The 23,969-nt window shown below is 42.3% G+C and overlaps 1 protein-coding gene across 10 annotated transcripts in view; it reads right to left on the bottom strand.

Annotated features, from left to right (window-relative positions):
* Nucleotides 1-23,969, bottom strand: part of OSBPL6 (oxysterol binding protein like 6) — a 223,387-nt gene that overhangs the window by 181,768 nt on the left and 17,650 nt on the right. The window contains exon 1 of one of the 10 annotated variants that reach the window (XM_063644805.1): nt 19,392-19,724. The exons of the other annotated variants lie outside the window; for them this stretch is intronic. The gene's annotated coding sequence lies outside the window, so the exon portion shown is untranslated. Of the gene's footprint in view, nt 1-19,391; nt 19,725-23,969 lie in introns of those variants that run through there. 10 annotated transcript variants of the gene reach the window in all.

The raw sequence follows: 23,969 nt of genomic DNA, 5'->3' as shown, positions 1-23,969 counted from the left end.
ATTAAATAGCTCGTCCATGGCCAGATCCCTTCTGATGCCAAAGTTCAGCATCCAGGTACTGAACATCGACTGAAACCTCCCTCCCTGCCCACGTGTCATCACCACCTTAACATTTCCAGAGGCTGAAGGATCCCTGGGATGATGCTCTGAGTCATGTGAGTGAAATTAAGGACACCGATGTCTGATGAGGTTTTTAATCTTACGCTAAACATTTCAATGACTAAAGTAATAATATCCCCAGTAATTCTGGATGAATTAGCATTGAAAGCAGAACTGCTAGAAATGAAGGGGTCCTACTCTCAGACGGCTGAAAAGCCTCAACAAATACAGAAGATGCAGCCATGATAAAATAAGCCCAAGTAAAACCCATGAAAATGGCCACAGTTTTCAGAGAGCAAGGCCGGTTCGCAGGAATTAGATATTCAGCATTGGAAGTTGGTTGTCATCCGATTTCTAACTTCACTTTTACTGTGTATTTCATTTCTGAAGCAAATTCAAGTATTCTTTTTTAAAGGGAAAGAAGCAAATTCCAAACCTATCCAAGCCTGAAAAAGCTCCACTTCCCATTTCTGCCCTCAGAATATTGAACAGGTTTCTTGAATCAGCTGTTTTGAAGGTACTTGAAGAATTGTAACAAGTAGAAAATAAGAATGTAAAGTTCTCAATATTACGAAAATTATTACCATCTAGGCAGTACACCATGGGGTGTTTCTACTCAGGCCATCAGGAATTAGCTTTGTATAATTGCTTGATATCCAGTGTCAGTTGCAATTACAAATTATCTGAAAGTTTTAAAAAAGTCAAGTGTTCTGAGTTATTCTGAAGTGTTTCTCAGAGACAGGAGTTAAGAGTATACACGAGAACATCTGAGGCCCAGTAGCAGGCCCTACACCCACTACACAGAATGGAAAGGTACTGCGAGGGGTATTTCTGGGGTACTGCTTTTGAAAGACCAATTGGGAGCTGTTACCAGAATAAAGTACTGGGCTGAGTAGAAACCTCAATATCCTGGTAATAAGAAAAAAAAAAAACAAAAAACAGCACGTGATTTCAAGACAGTAAAAACAATAAGCAAAATGTAATATGTTATTTAAATGCTGAGAGTAATGAGCTAGGTAACTGTTACCTCCTCTATAAAGGAATAATAATAGCAGCTAATGATTATTTTTGTGAAGTGTGATAGTGTCCTACTCACCTTTTGATTTAGCCATCACGACTACCTTATAGTACAGGTTCTATTATCCCATTTTACATACGAAGAAATTGAGGCTCAGATAGGTTCAATAGCTTATCCAGGATCATGCTGCTGGTTGAACCACAGCTGGGACAAGCACTTTTGAGTCCAGAGCCTTCCCCTCTCTTTAACCTTGGTGCCCTATGTCTCTGGGATTAGTAATTTCCAAACTTGTTTACTTCCTGGAACTCAAGGTACTCATTAGAAACATAATTTGAGAGTCAGAGGATGAGGATCAAAAAAGAAAAAAAGCAATAATTGATATATTAAATTGAAAGTTGAAACATACCTTTAATATGTTACAAAAATATATCTTTGTTATCTTAGACCAGATTCTAGAATAAGCAGCAAAATATAGCAAACGTTTAAGAAAAATGTATAGGAAAAGCTTCAAATAGAGGAAAGCTATAATATTATTTTGGCTAAGTGAGAAAAGATATTACTGTTTTACCCAGTTTACGGATCTGAGCAGCAAAACACTGGTGTCTAGTTTCTATGGCATAGGAGTACAGTTTAAGAACCCCTAAGATGATTATCAAAGACATGGAAATTTCAACAAGAATTAACCGTGTTTAAGTTTATAAATTTGCTTAATAGATTTGCAGAGATTAAAAAGGATGCTGGACCAGGAGTTCAAGACCAGCCTGGGTAACGTAGACAGACCCTATCTCCACAGAAAGGTTTTTTTTTTTTTTAAATTAGAGGGACACAGTGATGCACTCCTACAGTCTCAGCTATTTGGGAGGATAAGGCAGGAGGATCACTTGAGGCCAGGTGTTCAAGGCTGCAGTGAGGTGTAATCATGCCACTTAACTCCAGCCTAGGTGACAGAGCAAGACCCTATCTCAAAAAAAAAAAAAAAAAAAAAAAAAAAATGGGACCACCCTGGTGGTGGTCAGGATGGGGGAAAGGTCTGCTCATATTGATATAGAAGTTAAGAAGAAATTACTTACGCAGATAGGGTACAGGAGTCCTTGGTAAGGTTTTCCTTTAATGACAAGCAACCCCAAAATAATTTTCCAACAAAGAGCAGCCTATAAAATCGAGCTGCAGACATAGACAAGCAAGCTGGAAGCCTGCATGGGTGAATGCCAGCAGTTGTGTCCATAGTAATACACTACCTGGGACTAGGCATGTTCAAAATGGCGGCTTCATCTTCTCTTTTTGCCAGCCACATGTACAATAAGAAGCAGACAAGATGGCCTGGCCAAGTGGAAAGCCCATTTGCATAATAAGATTAGGTGGGGTGACCAGCTTTCCCTGTGTGCTTTGTAAACATTACACCTGGTCAATCCAACCTGTGGGCCCTACGTAAATCAGACACCGCTGCTCAAGCCTTCCTATGAAACCTGCTGAGGTCTACCACAGGCCAGCCTTCTTCCCATTTTTGGACACCCTTCTCTCACAAGAGAGAGTGAGCTGCTCTCCTCTCTCCTTTCTTCTGCCTGGTAAACTTTCCACTCCTTAACCCACTCCGTGTGTGTGTGTCACTGTCGTTAATCTTCTCAGTGCGAGACGACAAACCCCAGGTATTTGCCCCAAACAACAATGCTACTTCAATATGTTGCTGTGGGTAGAAATGTATATATATGTTCACTATAGTGCTAATTATAAATCAGAAAGTGAAAGCTATTGAAATATCCCATGACAGAAATTTGTTATCAGACATGTATTTATTGATATGGAAAGTATTTGTGCTATAAGGTATAGGGAAAAGGCAGACTGCAAAACCACACAAAAGCATAATCCCATTTCTTTTTTATATTTATAATCTAGGTAGGTAGACAGACCAAAATGTTAATGGTTATTATTTCTGTAGAGTAGGTTTAGGATAATCGTACTTGTCCTTTGAACAGTTACACCTACGGCTAAATTCTGCCTCCCACACAATGCACCACACACAGCCTTCTCTGCATTAAAGGAAGTTGGTCAGAGGCTGATCTTGGTGACTCAAGTTCTCTCTGGCACCTTTCACATTTAGACATATTTCATAGAACCTTTGAGACTTCCTCGGGTATTATATGCATCCATATTTCATATCTTCCACTTCTCTGAGGAACCCAGTATGCCAATGAAGATCAGAGACTATGAAATAATAAAATCAAGGTTAAGGTCTAGGTTGCAAAATAAATCAAACTGCACCCACCTATTGCAGTGAAACTGCGAACTGCCTTCAGTATCCATTCTCTGCTTTTTCTTGTCAGGAACAGAACAACTTCCTCTACCACCTCACCTCCACAAGTTTTCACTTGACACATCATCAGCCAACTAATCTACAATTTCCAGCCTCAGAAACAGGGTAGGGCCATTTAGCTCTACTCAATGGGATCTGAGCAAAAGGATGTGGGCAATGTTGTGTCACAGCCTTTAAAAAAGGAAAACTGCTTGTCCAATCTGTCGCCTCTCCCCAGCACCCAACCTTCCTAAGAGTAGAATGCAGAAGTGCTCCTAGCTGGCCAGCTTCTACCCTGAAGATGAGAACAACACTATGAGTGATGGCTGAGCAAAAAGGCAGAGAGGCAGAGGGGTGGTCCATTTCTAGATAGACTAAGCGTAAACTTTAATGTACATCAGAATCACCTGGAGGACTTGTTTAAACCAGACGACTGGGCCCACATCCAGAGTGTCTGAGTTGCTATTTGCATTTCTTTTTTTCTTTTTCTTGAGACAAGGTCTCATTCTGTAGCCTAGGCTGGAGTGCAGTAGTGCTATCATGAGGCTTACTGCAGCCTGGACCTCCTGGGCTCAAACAATCCTCCCACTGTAGCTTCCCATGTAGCTGAGAGTACAGGTGCACACCACCACACCTAGCTAATTTTTATGTGTTCGGTAGAGATGAGTTTTCGCCATGTTGCCAGGGCCAGTCACAAACTCCTGAGCTCAAAAGATACACTCGCCTTGACCTCCCAAAGTGCTGGGATTACAGCAGTGAACCACCTCACCCGGCCCACATTTTGCATTTCTAACAAGTTCCCAGGTGATGCTAATGTTGCTGGTCTGGGAGTAGGGATAGGGAATGGGAAGCATGCCTTGTTAACTAATGATCTAGACCTGCTCTTCCATTATGGTGGTCACTAGCAAAACGTGGTTACTGATCACTTCAAAGGCGGGTAGGGAGACTAGGGAACTGAATTTTTAATATTATTTCATTTTAATTAATTTAAACACCATGCACGGTCTACAGATCATTCAGAGAAAAGGCTCTAATCTACCTTGCATGTCCTCCAGAATTCATGTGTTGGAAATTTGGTCCCCAGTGTGGCAGTATTGGGAGGTGGGGCCTGTAAGAGGTGATTAGGTCATTAAGAGGGATTCATGTCACCTTCTCAGGAGACTGGGTTAGTTAACACTAGAGTGGGTTGTTATAAGGCGGGGCCACCCCTTGTGTTTTGCCCTTTACACACACATGCTCGCATGACCTTCCACTTTTCTGCCATGCTGTGAAGCAGCACGAGGCCCTCATAAGATGTGGCCAATCTTGGACTTCCCAGAGTTCAGAGCTGTAAACTAAATAAACCTCTTTTCTATATAAATTATCTAGTCCCAGGTATTCTGTTATAGCAACAGAAAATGGACTAAACACATCAATATTCAGTTCAGTTAATGGAAAACTAAGTATACTTAGAACATCTTGGGTTTGTGAATCTGCTTTTTCAACTACAGATTTTATGAAATCTAAATACAGATCAAGTATTTCTGATGAAAATTTGCCATCCAAATTCAGATATGCTATAAATGTAAAATACACATCAGACTTTGGAGACAATATGAAAAAAAGAAGGTAGACTATTTCACTAATAATTTTTATATCATTATATGTTAGCATAATATTTGGGTTATATTGGGTTAAATAAACTGTTAAAACTAATTTCACTTGTTTCTTTGTCCTTTTTAACTTGGCTATTAGGAAATTTAATATTATGACATATGTGGCTTAATTTTTTTTTTTTTTTTGAGATGGAGTCTCGCTCTGTCGCCCAGGCTGTAGTGCAGTGGCACAATCTTGGCTCACTGCAAGCTCCGCCTCCCGGCTTCACGCCATTCTTCTGCCTCAGCCTCCCGAGTAGCTGGGACTACAGGCACCCGCCACCACACCCAGCTCATTGTTTGTATTTTTAGTAGAGATGGGGTTTCACCCTGTCAGCCAGGATGGTCTCGATCTCCTGACCTCATGATCTGCCCACCTCGGCCTCCCAAAGTGCTGAGATTACAGGCATGAGCCACGGCACCCAGCTGTGTCTTAATTTTTTATTGGATGGGCCAGGCGCGGTGGCTCATGCCTGTAATCCCAGGACTTTGGGAGGCCGAGGCAGGTGGATCACGAGGTCAGGAGATCGAGACCATCCTGGCTAACACAGTGAAACCCCGTCTCTACTAAAAATACAAAAAATGAGCTGGGCGTGGTGTTGGGTGCTTGTAGTCTCAGCTGCTTGGGAGGCTGAGGCAGGAGAATGGCATGAACCCGGGAGGCGGAGGTTGCAGTGAGCCGAGATCACACCACTGCACTCCAGCCTGGGCGACAGAGCAAGACTCCGTCTCAAAAAAAAAAAAAAAACATATTGGATGGCAACTAAACTATTAAATGAATGAGAGAAAGTGGAAGAGATACCTTCTATTTTGTTTGCACATTAGTTTTGTTTGGAATATCTTTGTAAGCGCTGCTTAAGTCTATATCCTGATTACCTCTTATGCAAAATGTATAATTTCCAACTGGTGTAAATGTACTATGCTACTCTTTCTTTTCCACTTGTCCTAGTCTTTTTCCTTTCTTCTTTTACTCTACCTCAATTGCACATAATTAAATTAAACATAATATTTGATAGGAGACACATTCACATGTGGGTCATGCAGGCTGCCCTCATTCACACATGCTTCATTTTAATGTTATAATAACAATAGAGAAAACACAAAAATTAAACTTTGATAATAACTTATCTACCCAAATGGTCCTCCCATTTCATCTTCCTGCCTCCCCCTACTGAGGTAACAACCATCTTGAACCCCATACTCAACATTCTACTGCTTTCCTTTTTAACATACTATCATCTTGTTTATATCTATTCCTAAAAACTATGGTTATAATTTTAGTTGCTCTTAAACTTATAGAAAAGTGTACTGTATGTAATATCTTTAGAATTTCTCCATTTAATATTGCATTGCTAAAATTCATCTATGTTGCCATTATTTCATTATACTTAATTTGGGTTTTGGCATGTATTCCATTGCATGACTATACGACAGTTTATCCATCCACTCTTTTGTCCATAGACATTTGAGTTTTCCCAAGTTTTTTATATGTACAGGGCAAATATCAACATTTCTGTATGTATTTCTTGATGCACATGTGCCAGAATTTATTTTATATGTAAACCTGAAAGAGTAAAATGCTGAGTTGCAGGATATGTGACTGGTCAATTCTATGACATAATGCCAGAACTATTTTCTGTGGTTGTTACAACAATTTACTAGCAGGGTATGAGATCTTGTGGATCCATATCTGCCCTAGCTCTAGATATTAACAGACTTTTCCATTCTTGCCAATTGAATGGCTATAAAATGGCATCTTTATGGCAGTGACTTGCATTTCCCTACAAATTATAAATAATGTTGAACATTTCTGATAAAACTTAGTCATATGTATTTCCTTTTTGGTAACTGTAAAATACCCATGAATATCTTTTGTCCATTTTTCTAGTGGGTTGTTCACATTTTTCATCTTGAGTTATTGGACTTCTTAATATATTCTTAATATATTCTACTATCCTTTCATCTTTTGTGTGTAGCCATCACCCAGTTTCAAAAATGATCAATTTTTTTTCATTTATATCTCCAGCTATTCAACCTTCATTCCCAGAAACTGTATTGAAGCAAATCTCACACAACATACAATTTCAATAAGGCCTCTTTAGATTAACAATATTCTTAATTTTAATGGAGTCAAATGTGTCAATATTTTCTTTTATATTAAATGCTTTTTGTGCCTTAAGAAATCTTCTCTTTCTCTGAAGACTAAAAGTCTTAAAGAAAACTAAGGAGCCTTCCTTCCCTTCCTTCCTTCCCTTCTTTCTTCCTTCCTTCCTTTCTCTCTCTCTCTCTCTCCCTCTCTCTCTCTCTCTCTCTCTCTCTCTCTCTCTTTCTTTCTTTCTTTTTCTTTCCCTCTGTGGCCCAGGCTGCAATCTACTCAGCTCCCTGCTGCCCGCGCCGCAGACTGCCTGGGACTGCCGGCGCGCGCCACCGCTGCCTGCTTTTTCTCCTTTGCCTGCAGGCACGCGTTCGCCATCTTGGCCACGCTGGTCGCCAGCTCCTGACGCCGAGTGCTCTGCCCGCCTCAGCCTCCCGAGGTACTGGGACTGCAGACGGAGTCTCGCTCACCCGGTGCTCGGTGTTACCCGGGCTGGAGTGCGGTGCCGTGGTCTGGCCTCGCGGCAGCCTCCGCCTCCCAGCCGCCTGCCTTGGCCTACCAGGGTGCTGGGATTGCAGCCCCTGCCCGGCCGCCGCCCCGTCTGGGAGGTGGGGAGCGTCTCTGCCCGGCCACCCATCGTCTGGGAGGTGAGGAGCACCTCTGCCCGGCCACCCATCGTCTGGGAGGTGAGGAGCGCCTCTGCCCGGCCACCCATCGTCTGGGAGGTGAGGAGCGCCTCTGCCAGGCCACCCATCGTCTGGGAGGTGAGGAGCGCCTCTGCCCGGCCGCCCCGTCCGGGAGGAAGTGAGGAGCGCCTCTGCCCAGCCGCCCCGTCGGGGAGGAAGTGAGGAGCGCCTCTGCCCGGCCACCCATCGTCTGGGAGGTGAGGAGCGCCTCTGCCCGGCCACCCATCGTCTGGGAGGTGAGGAGCGCCTCTGCCCGGCCGCCCCGTCTGGGAAGTGAGGAGCGCCTCTGCCCGGCCTCCCACCGTCTGGGAAGTGAGGAGCGCCTCTGCCCGACCACCCACCGTCTGGGAAGTGAGGAGCGCCTCTGCCCGACCACCCATCGTCTGGGAAGTGAGGAGCGCCTCTGCCCGGCCACCTATCGTCTGGGAAGAAGTGAGGAGCGTCTCTGCCTGGCCGCCCAGTCTGGGAGGTCTACCACGGAGGCCAGAAGCAATGTGGGGGCTGGACGTGGTGGCTCACGCCTGTGGTCCCAGCACTCTGGGGGGCGAGGCGGGTTGATCACTTCGGGCTAGGAGTTCGAGACCAGTCTGGCCAACTTGGCGAAACATGAAAAATACAACAGACAAACCAACCAACCAACTCAGTGACAACGAAACAGGTCTACCCTGGAGTCATACTCTAATTTTTTCTATTTTCCTCCCTTTCTGATCCTTTATCCCACTTTCTTTTTCTTCCTCTTCCTTCTCCCTCTTCTTTGTCAAATAGAGGATTGAGTTATTATCACTGATCCATATAAAGTCCCTCTCTCATTTATTTTAACTCCCACCCCCCATTTCTATTCCCCGACTTCCCATGTGCAACCTTCCTAATATGTTTGATACGCATCTTTTTGTTTGTATGTATTTTTAGAAAATGTTTATTGTTTTTGTGTGCAAAAAAATTAATTAGAAAACTAAGGAAATCCTTTTCTATCCAAGTCTAAAAATCTTAACGTTTTCCTTCTAACATTTAAGACCTGGAACCTTCTGAGGTTGACTTTTTTGTATATAGTACGAAGCAGGAATCTGTTAAGGATAACCATTTATTCTCAGTTCCTAATACTGAATAGTCCCTCCTTTTCCTATAAATCTGACATACACCAAAGTTCTAAACACATGTGAGCATGTCTCCAGCTCCTATAAAAAGGATTATTTCATAAATAACTTCTTTTCCAAATGCTTATGCTTCCAAAGGGCAAGGAGATCCTTATAGAACAGGGATATGTGCACACTGTGAAGGTTCTTTATCATTTGCCTCTTCCCACACCAGACCCATTGTCTAGCCTTCTCTGCCCTACTCTGGGCTCCAGGAAGCTGACCTACACCGCCCAGCGTCCCTTGCCTACTGCACCACCAGCATGGAAGGTGACTGCACCACCCAGCATCCCTTGCCCACTGGCTTCCAGAGGGCTTTGGCTCACAGAAGCCACCAGCAAGAAAGTGAGAGCCAGAAGAAATGAAGTATCTATGCCCAACCCATCTCCTTGCCCACCCCTACCCTGGCTGTCACTGCGTCCACACTTCCCCTTCCATGACTAGAGCTCTCAATGGGCCCTAGGAACACAGCTTCCTCCTTTGCTGCTTCTGGCCCAGAAAAGGTATTGGTTCCTTCTGTTACTAGCTCCGGGCTGCTTTGCCTTCCTTTGGGGGTTCCCTGGACTCTCCCCTCACCACTTTAAGTCATTCTGTCATTAAATATTCTTCAGGTAAATATTCAGGATATGCCATCTGATATGGTTTGGCTCTGTGTTCCCGCCCAAATTTCATCTCGTAGCTCCCATAATTCCCATGTTTTTTGGGAGGGACCCAGTGGGAGATGACTGAATCATGAAGGTGGGTCTTTCCTGTGCTGTTATCATGATAGTGAATGGGTCTCATGACATCTGATGGTTTTAAAAATGGGAGTTTCTCTGCACAAGCTCTCTCTCTGCCTGCTGCGTAAGATTGTGACTTGCTCCTCCTTGCCTTCTGCCATGATTGTGAGGCCTCTCCAGCCATGTGGAACTGAAAGTCCAATAAACCTCTTTCTTTCATAAATTGCCAAGTCTCAGGTATGTCTTTATCAGCAGCGTGTAAACAGACTAATGCACCAGCCTCTACCTCCCAGGGCTCTGACTGACACCACGGTTTTCTGTAACTACAGAATCCCATCACTAGAGAACATCTGAACAAACTCAAGGGTCTGAAATCCAGACACTATCTTCACTGTCCAATATTTATGGAGTGACTACCTTGGATAGCATACTTTACAAAGTGCTGGATGTGCCAGTTTCAACTACTGTAAAATTTGCATCTCTCTTATACTCAGTCTGAGATCTGCAAAAAGAGGGGGTCTTCAGAACAGTTCTGAGTATTTCAGCGGTGAGTCACAGCCTTTTTTCTCTTCTTTTCTTTTTTTTTTTTTTTTTAAAGTAATGGGCATCTGACTAAGGGTTCTGTGGTCAGCTCACTGCTCTCTAGAGAGACTCATCCCAGGGCTACGCAATGCCTTTCTGCCTATTAGCATCTGCATTCATTCAGCTTATTAGAGCAGCTAAAACACTGCCACCTGTCATAATAACCGTCCTGGCATACCTGTAGATTCTGTAGATGTGTTTTGTTAAACACGCACACACGCGCACACACACACACACACACACAAACACACACACACAGAGAGAGACAGAGAGAGAGAACTATTTATTTTTCAGACAGGGTCTTGCTCTGTTGCTCAAGCTGGGGTGCAGTGGTACAATCTCAGCTCACTGCAACCTCTGCCACCTGGGCTTGAGCGATCCTCCTGCCTCAGCCTCCTGAGTAGCTGGGACTACAGGTGCATACTACCACATTCAGCTAACTTTTTAATTACTTGTAGAGATGGGGTCTTGTTATATTGTCCAGGCTGGTCTTGAACTCCTGGACTCAAGCAATCCTCCCACTTCTGCCTGCCAAAGTGCTAGGATTACAGGGTTAAGCCACCACACCTGGCCAGAAACTGACTTTAACTACACTAGTTTCTAATCTATAACAGTTCTGATTCATGAAAGAAACAAATAAAAATGTGTCCTATAATTCTGAATGGTGTCATTCTGATTCTGGACACAGGATTTACTCAGGTTGCAATGGAGAGTACAGGAAGAAGACAATATTATTTCCTTAAAAAGGGGTCGATCAAACACATTCATATGCAAGGCTGTTTCAGTGAAAAAATATTTTCATTGCATTTTCAGAAGTCTCCAAAGTTCTTTTTCCCTCTCTAGATAGTCATTTATTGGCCATGGATTTTTTTTTCTAAACATAACTTTTCAGTCTGCATTCTTGGTGTACTTCTGCTCACTCTGCAATAGACGGTTTTCTTATTCACAAATCATTTGCTCTTATTCACTATTTAGTGTCTACCATTTGTTTCAATGCAACCTTCTCTTTCCTTCCAGCCTCTCTTACATCCCTTCTCTCTTGATCCCCCTTTCCTGTATTGTCTCCCTTCCCCGGGTTCATTGTGAGATCATGACATCCCCTCACTTCCCCCCAATATTAACCAAGTGTCCTAAAATCACTGCTACTCCAAGGACAGAGTTCCTCCCTTCAGATGTGGCATTCCCCTTGGGAATTGGGCTATCCTTGGTGCATCTGATTAGAAGCCAGTAAGGTTGCCCAGGCAACCAATCCAAATTGTCCTAAGATGACTGGCAAGTGTGTTTTCCACAGCCTGATGTGAAGGTCACACTAGCCAACCCTGTGACAGTTAAAGGCAAAGTCTCTGTGCAATCAGCCAAAGGATCAGAAAACATCCATCAAAATGAGTTCAATAACATTTGCATAATCATAAAACTGTCAGACTCCCAAGGCCATAAGGACCCACTCAAGGCTGTTTCAAAGAGCCAAAGATACCAGATTTGAGAATGAGTAACAATAGGTGAGTGTGCTAAAATCATTAAAAAGAACACTTTAAAACCCAACCAAATGGAATCCAATCACTTAGCCAGTGTAAATACTAAATACTCAGTTTTCTCAAAGGATTTAAAAACAGTTCTACCCCGAGGCAAGGAATAAACTGAAGGGCCTGGAAAACGTCACTCCATATCCTTTTACTTTTTACAATTTCCTTAATTGTAAAAAGTATTTAATAAGCAAGAGCCAATATTGAAAGATATACCTATACCCACTTAACTAACATTACATTTGACTAAATCTCAATCAAGATTTGAATCCAATGGGGGAAAATATCTACAATAAGGCAGACAAGAAATCCATGTCTCTAATACATTGTGCTCTCACAAAACAATAAGCCAAAACAGGAATATCTCTAAAGAAAAATGGGAAAAACACAAAGGAGGCAATGTAACCACAAAATTCAAATGGCCAACACAATACAGGAAAATGCTCTGTCTGAATAATAGAGATGCAATTTAAGACTATGTAAAATCACTTTTCGCATAACAGGTTGATAGAGAATCAGAGTAAACTTTTAGAGTGAACTAGTAACAAGTCTTTCAAAGCTTCAACATCTTTAAGAAGTTATTTTAAGCACAAAATCAAGCAAGTGCATACTCCTGTGTACAAAGATGTTCATCACAGTGTTGCTTATGGCAACAACAAAAAAATAAGACACAACCTATGTGTCCACCAAATCTCTGCAGCCATTATAAACAACGATAAATATAGAGCTACCAACCTGGAAACACTGGGGAAGGGAGAGGTTTATAAAGCAGCATGTGTGCATGACTATTTTTATGAAAAATAAATATAATAAATGATTTACATGAATATAAATACTAGAGAAGAAAATCTGAGTATTTAACACCAAATATTATCTATTTCTGGATGGTGGGATCATTTACAGGAGATTTTTATTTCTTGGAGGAGGGTCTATCTTATTTTTCTCTGCCCTGTACAAATATTACTTCTTATAACAACATTTACTTTTCAAATGTTAAAAGAACTTACAATTAATTTTTATGCATACCAAGATTCTGTTTTATTTTATCAGCAAACCTTTGCTTTGGGCCAAGATTATGAAATCTCTCTGTAATATCTGAGTCTCTACAAATTAGAATATAGAAGGTTTATGGACATCTATGGATTTTAGGTAGATGAATGAACCAAGGATTAAAATACATCACCAGCATCAATTCCTGTAAACCAGGCTGGTGGCAGGAAAGGCTGCAGCCTGGGGTTGCTCCACGACAATTACAGAAGCAGAACTTCCTGGGGCTGGAAGAGAACATGCTGCAAACCATCACTGCTTACAGTCTCCATAAAGGTGACTCTTTAGTAGATTACTTCCTTCATTCCTCTCCATTCCCAATGCATAACATAGAAAAAGAGAGAGAAAAGTTGGTAGTGTGGCAGAGGACATGGGATGTGAAAGTGTGCACACTTTCAAACACTGCACTCCTTGGTTATTTACTCCAGTGGGAACAATATAAATGCTATGTCTGTGATAGGTCACTTCACAGTACAGATCTGAACTCAGGAAAGTGAAGCCATTGATTTATACCTGTCTGCCAGGTAAAGGTATCTAAAACATGCTACTTCATGTATTGATTGTGAAACCACCCCTCCTCCCTACTCCCCAAAACATGGCTGGTTGACTGAGTCAATTATGCTGTGAGTATCACTCACTGACCAAAGTCACATCTTTGCAAAGTCAATCCTCATCTCTGTAAGAACAGACTGTACTTGGCTAATAGACAGTGCTTACTGATGATCAGCTAAATCACTGTGGGAATATTTAGAAGTTTACTACTTGAAAAGGCCAGTGAAAAATGTATAACACTTACATAATCGACAAAGATTTCTGATCAAACAATTATCTTAGAACTTAACATACATTTCCAATAAACCATGCTCATAGCTTCATCTACTCTTTCAGAGTATTTCCTTCAGTTTCACCCAATAATGACCCAGTCACATATTAAAGAGCTGTATATTATCTTTACAATGCATTCTTTCAAGTAGTACTACCTGCTTATTAGATGTTTCCCAGTAATGTTTCTACCCTACACTAAAATAGTTGACAATACCCTGTGGTCACCCAAATTTAAACAACTTATCTCAAATTCTTTATTTTTATTCAATTTATATTTATTTATCTTCTTTTCTTATTCTTTCTCTGGCCATCTCTAAACTGCACACAATCGATTTCCACAGACTGTTTTTGGTGGTTGGAATTTACATTTGATATGAATAGTCTAGTTGAAATAGCCAAGCCCCAGAATGGAGAGGGAAACAAAGAGCTTCTTTACCTCAGAGAGCCCTGAGCTGCATCAATGGGCTGAAGAGTCAATTACCTCTGAGCTAAACCCATCATAAAGCCAGCACTCTGGGCAGATCCTGGCTTAATGGACACAGCCTGTGTCTCCCAAGAGGGCAATTTTTTTCAGATGCTTTCACTGCTCAGCCACACTCCAGCAATGTCCTGTTACTGCATATTTCCATGCAGCATCTCAGCAACATCCTAAAAATCCAAGATCGACGAGAATATCCCCCTTTAGGAGATCAACCTGATGTCAGCAACAGAAGTAGAACCATAAGTGACAGAGTATGGCTGCATAGACAACTCAGCTGATGCTGCTACTGCAACATCACATTTTACTTTCAACAGAAAAATACATTTCAGCTTCTGCATTTTTCCCTATGAAATTGAATAAGGATGTGTACTATGAGATATGTTTTATAAACAAAGATTTCAAATTCCAGTAAGAACACTATTCATTTTTTGGCTGGGCACAGTGGCTCACGCCTGTGATCCCAGCACTTTGGAAAGCTGAGGCAGATGGGTTGCTTGAGCCCAGGAGTTCAAGACCAGCCTGGGCAACATGGCAAGACCCTGTGTCTACAAAACAATAGAAAAAAAAAAAAAGACCCAGCCATGGTGGTGTGCATCTGAAGTCCCAGCTACTAAGGAGACTGAGGTGGGAGGATCACTTGAACCTGGGAGGTAGAGGTTACAGTGAGCCAAGATCACCCCACTGCACTCCAGCGTAGGTGACACAGTAAAACCCTGTCCACCCGCCTCCTCACCCCACCCCTAAAAAGAAGGATATTGTTCGTTTTTTAACTTAAGAAAAGGCAGGGGTGGGGGTGGAGGATATACTTCCAATTAATCCAAGGTAGTCAATCAGCAAAATGGAACTCGATGTCTAAAGCCTCGGCCAAACCAGTTTTCACATTCTAGCATTTGTTATGTGTATGCCTCAGGTTCTATCAGCACATAGCAGTTATTACATTTGAGCTATGTGGGAACAGACACCTCCATGGTCAGCTTTTAGACCTACGGCATGACATTATCCTCTGTTGATATCTCCAGCCTCTTTCCTAAGCACTCGAAATCTTAAAACTTTCAGTATTAATCATATTTTTATGTTTCTGAAATCCCCAGACCACCACTTAGGAGGACATCCTGAACCTGTTGCCTTGAAATAACATTGCTCAGAAGGCAGTGAGGATGATGGTGAATGTGGTTATTTTAACCTATCCAGCCTGCTAGGATTTATTGTCCACAGTTCAGCACATTGAAGATGACGTGCCACAGTGTCACTAATTGCTCCTGACATGTGAGGTTTACCATTGGAACCTCTGAATATAAAATGGGTCTTGGATTTAACAGCATGTAATTAGTTGCTGTTACACTCCAAAAGTAGAATCTTGCTGGAAAGGGGTCCGATGGGATGGCTTTCAGCAGCAACATGCACTGATTATAAATAATTACTTGCCAAGAATCAGCCATTCGGAGGCTGACACATATTTCAGTTTCCCTCCCCCACACCCTAGCCTAATAAGTGCTACAAAACTCACTTTCTCTGGCTCCTCATTGATTCTCATGTAAATGACACCCTTGGCCCCTAGGGTGCTATCTCCAAACCCAACTGTTATGGAACTAATACCCTTAGGCCAGATAGTAGGATTAAAGCACCACAGGTTTTGAAATTCACCTTGGGATCTGGAAAGTTGGCTTTGCCACCTACTATTTTTTATTTTCAGTAAGCTGTACTACTTCTGTGCTTCCATTTCCTATTTTGTAAAATGGGGATAAAAATACCTACTCCAAAATGTTGTGTGGTTTAAATCTGAATATAGATGATGCAACCAACCCAATTCTTGGCCCACAGTAAGCATTCATTAAATGGTGTCTTTAATAAAACTCCATATTTTTACAAATAGTCTATCGCTAAGAGTCTATTTTATATTGGTCTTGCTCTTGAATAAAGGCAAATTGGACAAGTAGCATTATATCTAGAATCCTTCAGGCTACAACAAAAAGGGACTCAAGTCAAAGCAGGTAAGTAGGGAAACAAAACCGTCAAAGAGAGAAGAGTCAGGAGTGGAGAGAATAAAAAAAAGCAAAGAATTATGTACAAGAGGGAAAAATTCAGGTCTAATAAAAAGGAGCAGGGATAGGCTGGGTGTGGTGGCTCACATCCGTAATCCCAGCACTTTGGGAGGCTGAGGCGGGCAGATCACGAGGTCAGGAGTTCAAGACTAGCCTGGACAACATGACAAAACCCCATCTCTACTAAAAATACAAAAATCAGCTGGGCATGGTGACGCACACCTGTACTCCTGGCTACTCGGGAAGAGGCAGGAGAATCACCTGAACCCGGGAGGCAGAGGTTGCAGGGGGCAGAGATCGTGCCACTGCCCTCCAGACTGGGCAACAGAGCAAGACTCCATCAGAAAAAAATAAAAATAAAAAAAGAAGAGGGATAAAAGATGAGGAGAGAAAAAAGTCAGTAGAAGAGGAAGAAGTTGAAAGAGAATCATGGAAAAGGTGGTAAGGAGATATTTGAGAAGCAAACAAGGGGAAAGCCATTTCCATTACCAACCCAGAATGCTTCTATTAATAGAATGAAGAGCATTTTGTCAAGAATAGCTTACTTTCCTATAGCATTCTCTCTCTCTCTCTCTTTTTTTTTAATAATGCTTACAGATTTAACTCTGTCTGCCCTAAGAAGGACTCACACAACAAGAGAGGCCAGGCAGAAACTGTTATCCTGAATTTACATCTGAGGACAAAGAGTCAAGAGGCTGACTTGTCTACAGATGGACCACGTAGGCATTTCCTACTTGTAAAATAAAATCTTTAACACCTTCCAACCTCCTTTTTAAAAGCACAGTCTGGTTAGCCTTTTATAGCAGAAACAAATTCTATCCTATTCTGGTCAAAGAAAAAGGAAATTAAAACTTTTTTGGACTTGAGGGAAAGTTCTTGAAACCTTAAAAAATTTATTTTAAAACAATTTCAAACTTACAAGTACAAAGAATGTCCATATCTGCTTCACTCGAAAACCCTATTGAAACTCTGCCAACCACTGATACAAAAGTTAGGAAGAAATTACTTGGGCAGATAGTGAGGACACGGAAGTCCTCCATAAGGTTTTCCTTTTCATGAAAACCAGCCCCTTGAGTTTCATCACCGTTAAAAATACTCTATTTTAAAATAACTTAAGTTGCATGAACAGTACAAAGAACTCACACTCCTCTTTCCCTTTCACTTAAACACTGGATTATTTAGTCTGCAGCACTTTCTGAATCATTTGAGGTAAATTGTGGATATGATGACCCTTCATTCCTGTATATTCCAGTATGTATTTCCCAAAACAAAGGCACTGTTTTATATAATAACCATCTGACTAGCTCAATCAGTGACTGAATGCTAATAGAATATTACTATCTAATTCACAAATGCCATTCAGTTTGTCCCAACAGTGGCTCTTTCTCCTTCCAGGCCCAGGATCCAATTTGGGACCATGCATTACATTTAGTTATCCAATCTCTCCTTCAGTGTGGAGTAGTTTCTCGGTCTTTCCTTGTCTCTCATCCTTGACAGTTTTAATGAGCCAAACCTTTTATTCTCTCTGATGACTCAGGTCACCCTCAATTTGAATCCATCTGATGTCTCCTCATGACCAGACTCAGGCCACACATTCCTGGCAGGAAGATGCCAAAAAAACATAAAGTCACCATTTTCCTCCTTGTAATTGATAGGTACGTTGTAGAGAAACACTATGAGACTATGCCAATATCCTGTTCCTCAAGCCTCCATTCTTAGCATCCACCAAACTTAGCATCCATTGACAATTCCTGCCTTAATCAACCATCACTATGTTTGCCAAATGGTGATTGCTCTAGTTCCTACATTCCTCCTACATTCATTGGTCAGCATTCCCAACCAATAAAAGAAGAGCTTCCTCTCTCTCACCTCCGCTTATTTATTTTTATCAACACAGACTCATTGAATCCTATTTTATGTAATGACTTACAATCTGTTACTCTCATTTATTTTGACACTCTACTTTTCCCAGATATGGTCAGTGAGAGTCTTTCATACTTGCCTTTTTAAAAAGTAAATTGAGTGAATATGATTTCATGTACCAAGAGGTATATTCAGGGCCAAAAACCTCTGTTTTCTCAATTCGCTTTGGGAGTTATAAGATAACACAGAGAAATCATTCATGAATGTAATCCTTTTTTTCCCCCTTTCCAATATCTACTAACCAACATTTAAATACAAACAGATATCCTCTTAGAATCAGCTGTCAGGTAATATTTAAAGTGGCATGTCTATATTACCCTTTATAAAAAGATGAAAGACCTAAAAAAGAATCTTTGGTACCAAGGTCCTACGGATTGATTTTGTACTTGCCTAGCCAGCCCCCTCAAATGAGTAAGTTAGGACCTCCCTCAAACTTCTCCCTTGGTTCAAGACCCTCCTTAGGTGATTTCACCCAGGCTAGAAATAACACCAGCCTCCAAACCAATAAATGAAATTGTGTGTGTGTCACACACCAGACCCAGTATAGATACACAATACATAGCAACTCTTACCTTTTGTCCCCTTCAGCTGCCCCAGAACTACACATTCATTTTTCCTCCAGTACCACACACCTCCATTACTGCTCACCTCAAAGTCATCTTCTCAGTTGACAAAACTCCGCTAGTGCTAGAACCCAGCCTCTTTTTTTCCACATTGCTGCCAAAGTTTCAGCTCCAATTCCTGCCACTAACACTCTCCCTCCCTTCCCTTACTTCACCAGATTCCTCTCCCTAAATCACAGGAACATGACACTCCCCAAGAGAGAGGGCTTCTTCTCTCTCTGCAGAATAAAGCTGGGTCCCCAAGCTCCGGCATCAAACTAGGTCTCTCTCGCCGTCTATACTCCAACCTCGCAGAACTCTGGGCCTGCAATTAGGTTTTACTTATTTGTCTACCACAATACAATGCAAAGCCTTGAAATTAAGGGTGGTATTCAGCCTCATCTCCACTGCCCTGCTCTAAGCTCAGTAAATGTTTGCTGTGCTAACGAACAAAAAGGCACCTGTGGAAGACACAGTTGTCCACTTATTAGAAACACTACACATAAAAGGGCCAATTTTCCCAGAATTTTATTACTGATTCACATTTGAATAGTGACACATTTATTTTGGATAGCAGAGGAATTAGGTTATTTGGCATACATCAGCAGAATAGGTAAAAACTTATTTTATATAGACATTACTTCCATAGCTCACAACTAGTAAGAAACCCACTGAATAAAACATTTCATTACCATTCCCAATCCCAGAAGTACCAAGGTCTTTTTGTTTCTTTTTTTAAAAAAAAATAAATAAATAAAAAGGATAATTTTGCTTTTAAACCAGTACTTTGCATCAAAGACTTATTTGATGGTCAGTTTTATGTGTCAACTTTGTTACAAGCTACAGTCTAGTTATTAAACCAAACACTAATCCAGGCATTGCCGTAAAGGTTTTTGTTTGTTTAGAGACACGGTCTTGTTCTGTTGCCCAGAGTGGATGCAGTGGTATGATCACAGCTCACAGCAGCCTCAATCTCCTGGGCTCAAGCAATCCTCTTGCCTCAGCCTCTTGAGTAGCTGGAACTACAAGCACGTGCCACCATACCTGGCTGATTAAAAAAAAATTTTTTTTAAGAGACAGGGTCTCACTATGTTGCCTAGGCTGGCCTCAAACTCCTGGGCTCAATTGATCCTCCTGCCTCAGCCTCCCGAGTAGCTGGGATTACAGGCATGAGCCACCGTGCCTGGTTCCATGTGAAAGTATTTTGTAGATGTGACTAAAGTCCATAATCAGTGGACTTTAAGTGAAGGAGATTATAAGTGGGCCTGACTGAATCAGTTGAAGCCTTAAGGGCAGAGCCGAGTTCCCCGAGAAGAAATTCCACCTGTGAACAGCAGCCCCACCCTGTGCCACAGAATTCCAGCCTGTTTGTCCAGACAGCCTGTCCTATGGATTGATTTTGTACTTGCCTAGCCAGCTCCCACAAATGAGCAAGCCAATGTGTGCAATAAATCTTTTATCTTCTATTGGTTGTGTTTCTCTGGTAGAACTCTTGACCCATCTACTTCCAGAACAAAAGGGGAAAGAGGATGTAACAGCTGAACAGTTAACAAGATCTAAATAAGGCCTTTACAGGATTGCCTCATTTTGGAGTGGGAAGTAGTCATGCTCCTAGAACATCGGATACCCCATATTCAAACATAAGTTCAAATACATATAACATATGCCACGGCTTCTGTCCAACTGAATTCATTACACATTCAGTTGGCAAATATTTGTTATGAAAGGCACTGGGGAGAGAATGGTGTGCCAGACAGGCATGGTCCCTGCTCTCAGGGAGTTTACAGGATAGTGGGACATCATCAGTCATCAAACCAGTAATTATACAAATACTTGATTAATTATAATTATAATGAGTACTGGGAAATACAGGATGCTGTTGGCATAGTTATTAGGGGAACTAACCAACTGGGGAGGGCTTTTGGAAATGCCACCGAGGAATGACACTGAAGATGAGAAGGCAGTAGCCAGGCAGAGGACAGGAGGAAGAGCAGTCCAGTCATAGCAGACACTTGTGCAAAGGCCTTACGCAGTAAACCATCTACATGAATTCAAGCACCTAAAAGATGACCAGTCAGTCTGGGCTGTTGTAAATTAGGAATGGGGAACATATAAGATCAAACAGCCACACAAATAAAAGACAATGATTTGTCAAATTTGTCAAATAACTGACAGCAACTGCACATGTTTAAGCACATAGTGACATGATCAGACTTGTGCTTTAATATTTTCCTAGCAGGTGTGTATAGTTTGGCAGGAAGCAAATTGGATTGATGGAGACCAGTTGCAAGACTTCTGTTATAGTCTAGGAAGGAGATGATGGAGGCATGAAAAAGGGCACGGTGATGAGGATGGATGGAGACACACGGTTAGCGGTAGAATCAACAAGACGTGGAGTTTAGTGTTGGGTGATCTCCCAAGTGGAAAAGCCGGGGCAGGGTGGGAAAGGGTGGATTTGGGAGGGACAATCATGGTCCACAGTTCTGTTTTGGGCATGCACAAGTTTGTAATTCCTGTAAGATAACCATATGAAAATGTGCCTCTGGAATTCAGAAGGGACCTGGCCCAGATAGATAAATTTGAAATTTGCTAGCAGAGTCAGAACTTGATGCGGTCAAGCAGGGAGGGAGTATGGAGTGAGAAGACTGAGGATAAATTCCTGGAAGCACTGACATTTTAGGTGGGTGGAAGAAGAGCTTCCAAAAGTATCTAAAGAGGAGCAATCAAGAGGGTCCGTGCTCGGCCGGGCGTGTTGGCTCACACCAGTAATCCCAGCACTTTGGGAGGCCAAGGCAGGCGGATCACGAGCTCAGGAGTTCGAGACCAGCCTTATCAACACAGTGAAACCCTGTCTCTACTAAAGACACAAAAAATTAGACAGGTGTGGTGGTGTGCGCCTGTAATCCCAGCTACTCGGGAGGCTGAGGCAGGAGAATCACTTGAACCCGGGAGGTGGAGGTTGCAGTCAGCTGAGATAGTGCCATTGTACTCCAGCCTGGGTGACAGAGCAAGACTCACCTCAAAAAAAAAAAAAAAATTATCAAGAGGGTCCGTGTTCACACAGGGCGCACTCGTTTACACAAAAATGTTTTCCAATGAGCTATTTTAGTTTTAACCTCTGCGTTTAAAAAATTGCATACTTTCACTGAAAAGGAAATAACCAAGTGTAAGGGGAAAACCCAATTAGAACGGACACAAGTAATTTCCAGCTAAGGTGTTTTATACAATAAGTACCACCTCACTGATTACTGTCTGCAATAGTTATTTGGTCTTTGGGACCAACTGTACTTTCTGAAGTCACTTCTTCTTAACACTAATAGCTTGGCTTTTTATGTATAATTAGAGCCAATTCAGGCAACTAATTGTAAGGCTCACCTCAGAACACACTGCTTTAATCTTTCAGAAATCACTCTGTGTCACATTATTCTAAGAATGCCTCACTTGAAATAGAACATTGAACCAATAGGAAGTATTAATTTTAAAAAACTCTAAGAAGAGTGCCCTGCCCCCAAAAGAATCACAGAAATTAGTGCAGGCTCAGTGACTAAAAGAACTCGGGCTCCAGGAAAGGACATATTTAAATTACAATTGCACTTTGTCAGATTAGGAACACTTCTTGCCTTAATCCTCCCCATTAGCATGACACAGGGTATGTCAGCGAAACCTCTACAGTGTGCTGAGCTTCAGAGGGCAATTTGTAAGGCGGCCTTATTAGAGTTTATAAAAACAGGCCCAGCAGAGGCCTCACAGACTCAGCAGGCACAACAGCATGAGGCACAAGTGGGAGCTTAATGAATATTTGATGATGACATTTTTTCTCCCTTGCATGATATGGCCAGGCAGCCCCCAGCTTCCCAATGGAACCTATGCCAAAAAGTTGGTTGTTCAAATTTATGACCTGGAAATCAAAACATACACTATTCCTTTAAAATGTGTTATAGTTGATGGAGTCCAGGCCATGTGGGAAGCCATAACAGAGTTAGAGTTCCTAACCACCACTTACAACAATGCTTTAATGAAGAAAACACAGTGCATTGCAATTGAAGATACCACTCCTCCAAGGAGAAGGGAAAGGGCTCATGTGGCTCCGAGCTGGGAATCTGGGCAGACGGTAGTGGTAAGGCAGCAATAAGGGGCTGGGGCCAGTGGCTGACACCTTAGAGATCCAAAAGCAAAGATGAAGATGTAGTGGGTGCTTCAGAATGGGGTCACGCAGAGACTCCAGCCCTGGCAGGGCTGCAGAGATAGAGGAGGGTAGGGAATCCCTAACAAAATGGCATCCGGTTGAGGTCAGGAAATAAGGAGCAAGTGCCAGAAGCAATCTTGCTCTGGCAGGAGCCCCGAGGAGACCGGCGGTCCTGGGGCTGGACAAACTGAAAGCTGAGCCCTAGGCACAGTCAGATATTAATCAAAGACCATCCCCTGGGGCCCCAGAACACAAGGTTATCCAGTCTCTGAAACCATATTGAAAGTCAGGCACCTGCTCACCTATTTGTATACAGGGATTTTAGGATTAACTAAGTGGTTCAGGACCTCCTTGACTTTTTTTGGGCTTTTGTTTACTTGTTTGTTTGTTTTTGAGATAGGATCTCACTCTGTAGCCCAAGCTGGATTGTGGTGGTGCAATGATAGCTAACTGCAGCCTCAAACCCTCGGCTCAAGCAATCCTTCTTCCTTAGCCTCCTGAGGAGCTGGGACTACAGGCACACACCACCACACATGGCTAAGTTTTTTATTTTTTAGAGACAGGGTCTTGCTATGTTGCCCAGGCTGGTCTTGAACTTCTGATCCTCCTGCCTTGGTCTCCCAAAGTGTTGGAATTATAGACGTGAACCACTGCACCCAGCCTTGATTTTATATCTTGCTCTATCCATGTGTATAAATTCATGCCCTACACAAATACAGCAAGATACAAAGGCAAAAGTGAGTAGCTTGGGTTTAAACAACCCTCCATCCCTGTCCTTGTCCCAGCCTCTGAGCCATTCCAGCAGAGAGAGAGGTGTGTTTTTTTTTTTTTTTTTTTTTTGAAACATTGTCTCACTCTTGTCACACAGGCTGGAGTGCAGTGGTGCAATCTTGGCTCACTGCAACCTCTGCCTGCTGGGTTCAAGTGATTTTACTGCCTCAGCCTCCCAAGTAGCTGGGATTACAGGCATGCGCCACCACGCCTGGCTTATTTTTTATATTTTTAGTAGAAGCAGGGTTTGACCATGTTGGTTGGCCAGGCTGGTCTCAAACCCCTGACCTCAAGTGATTCATCGCCTCAGCCT

The sequence above is a fragment of the Symphalangus syndactylus genome, chromosome 8 (genome assembly GCF_028878055.3).
Source record: "Symphalangus syndactylus isolate Jambi chromosome 8, NHGRI_mSymSyn1-v2.1_pri, whole genome shotgun sequence".
NCBI classification, from domain to species: Eukaryota; Metazoa; Chordata; class Mammalia; order Primates; family Hylobatidae; genus Symphalangus; species Symphalangus syndactylus.
Note: the sequence above shows the minus strand (reverse complement) of the source record. Positions and strands in the feature narration are given on the sequence as shown.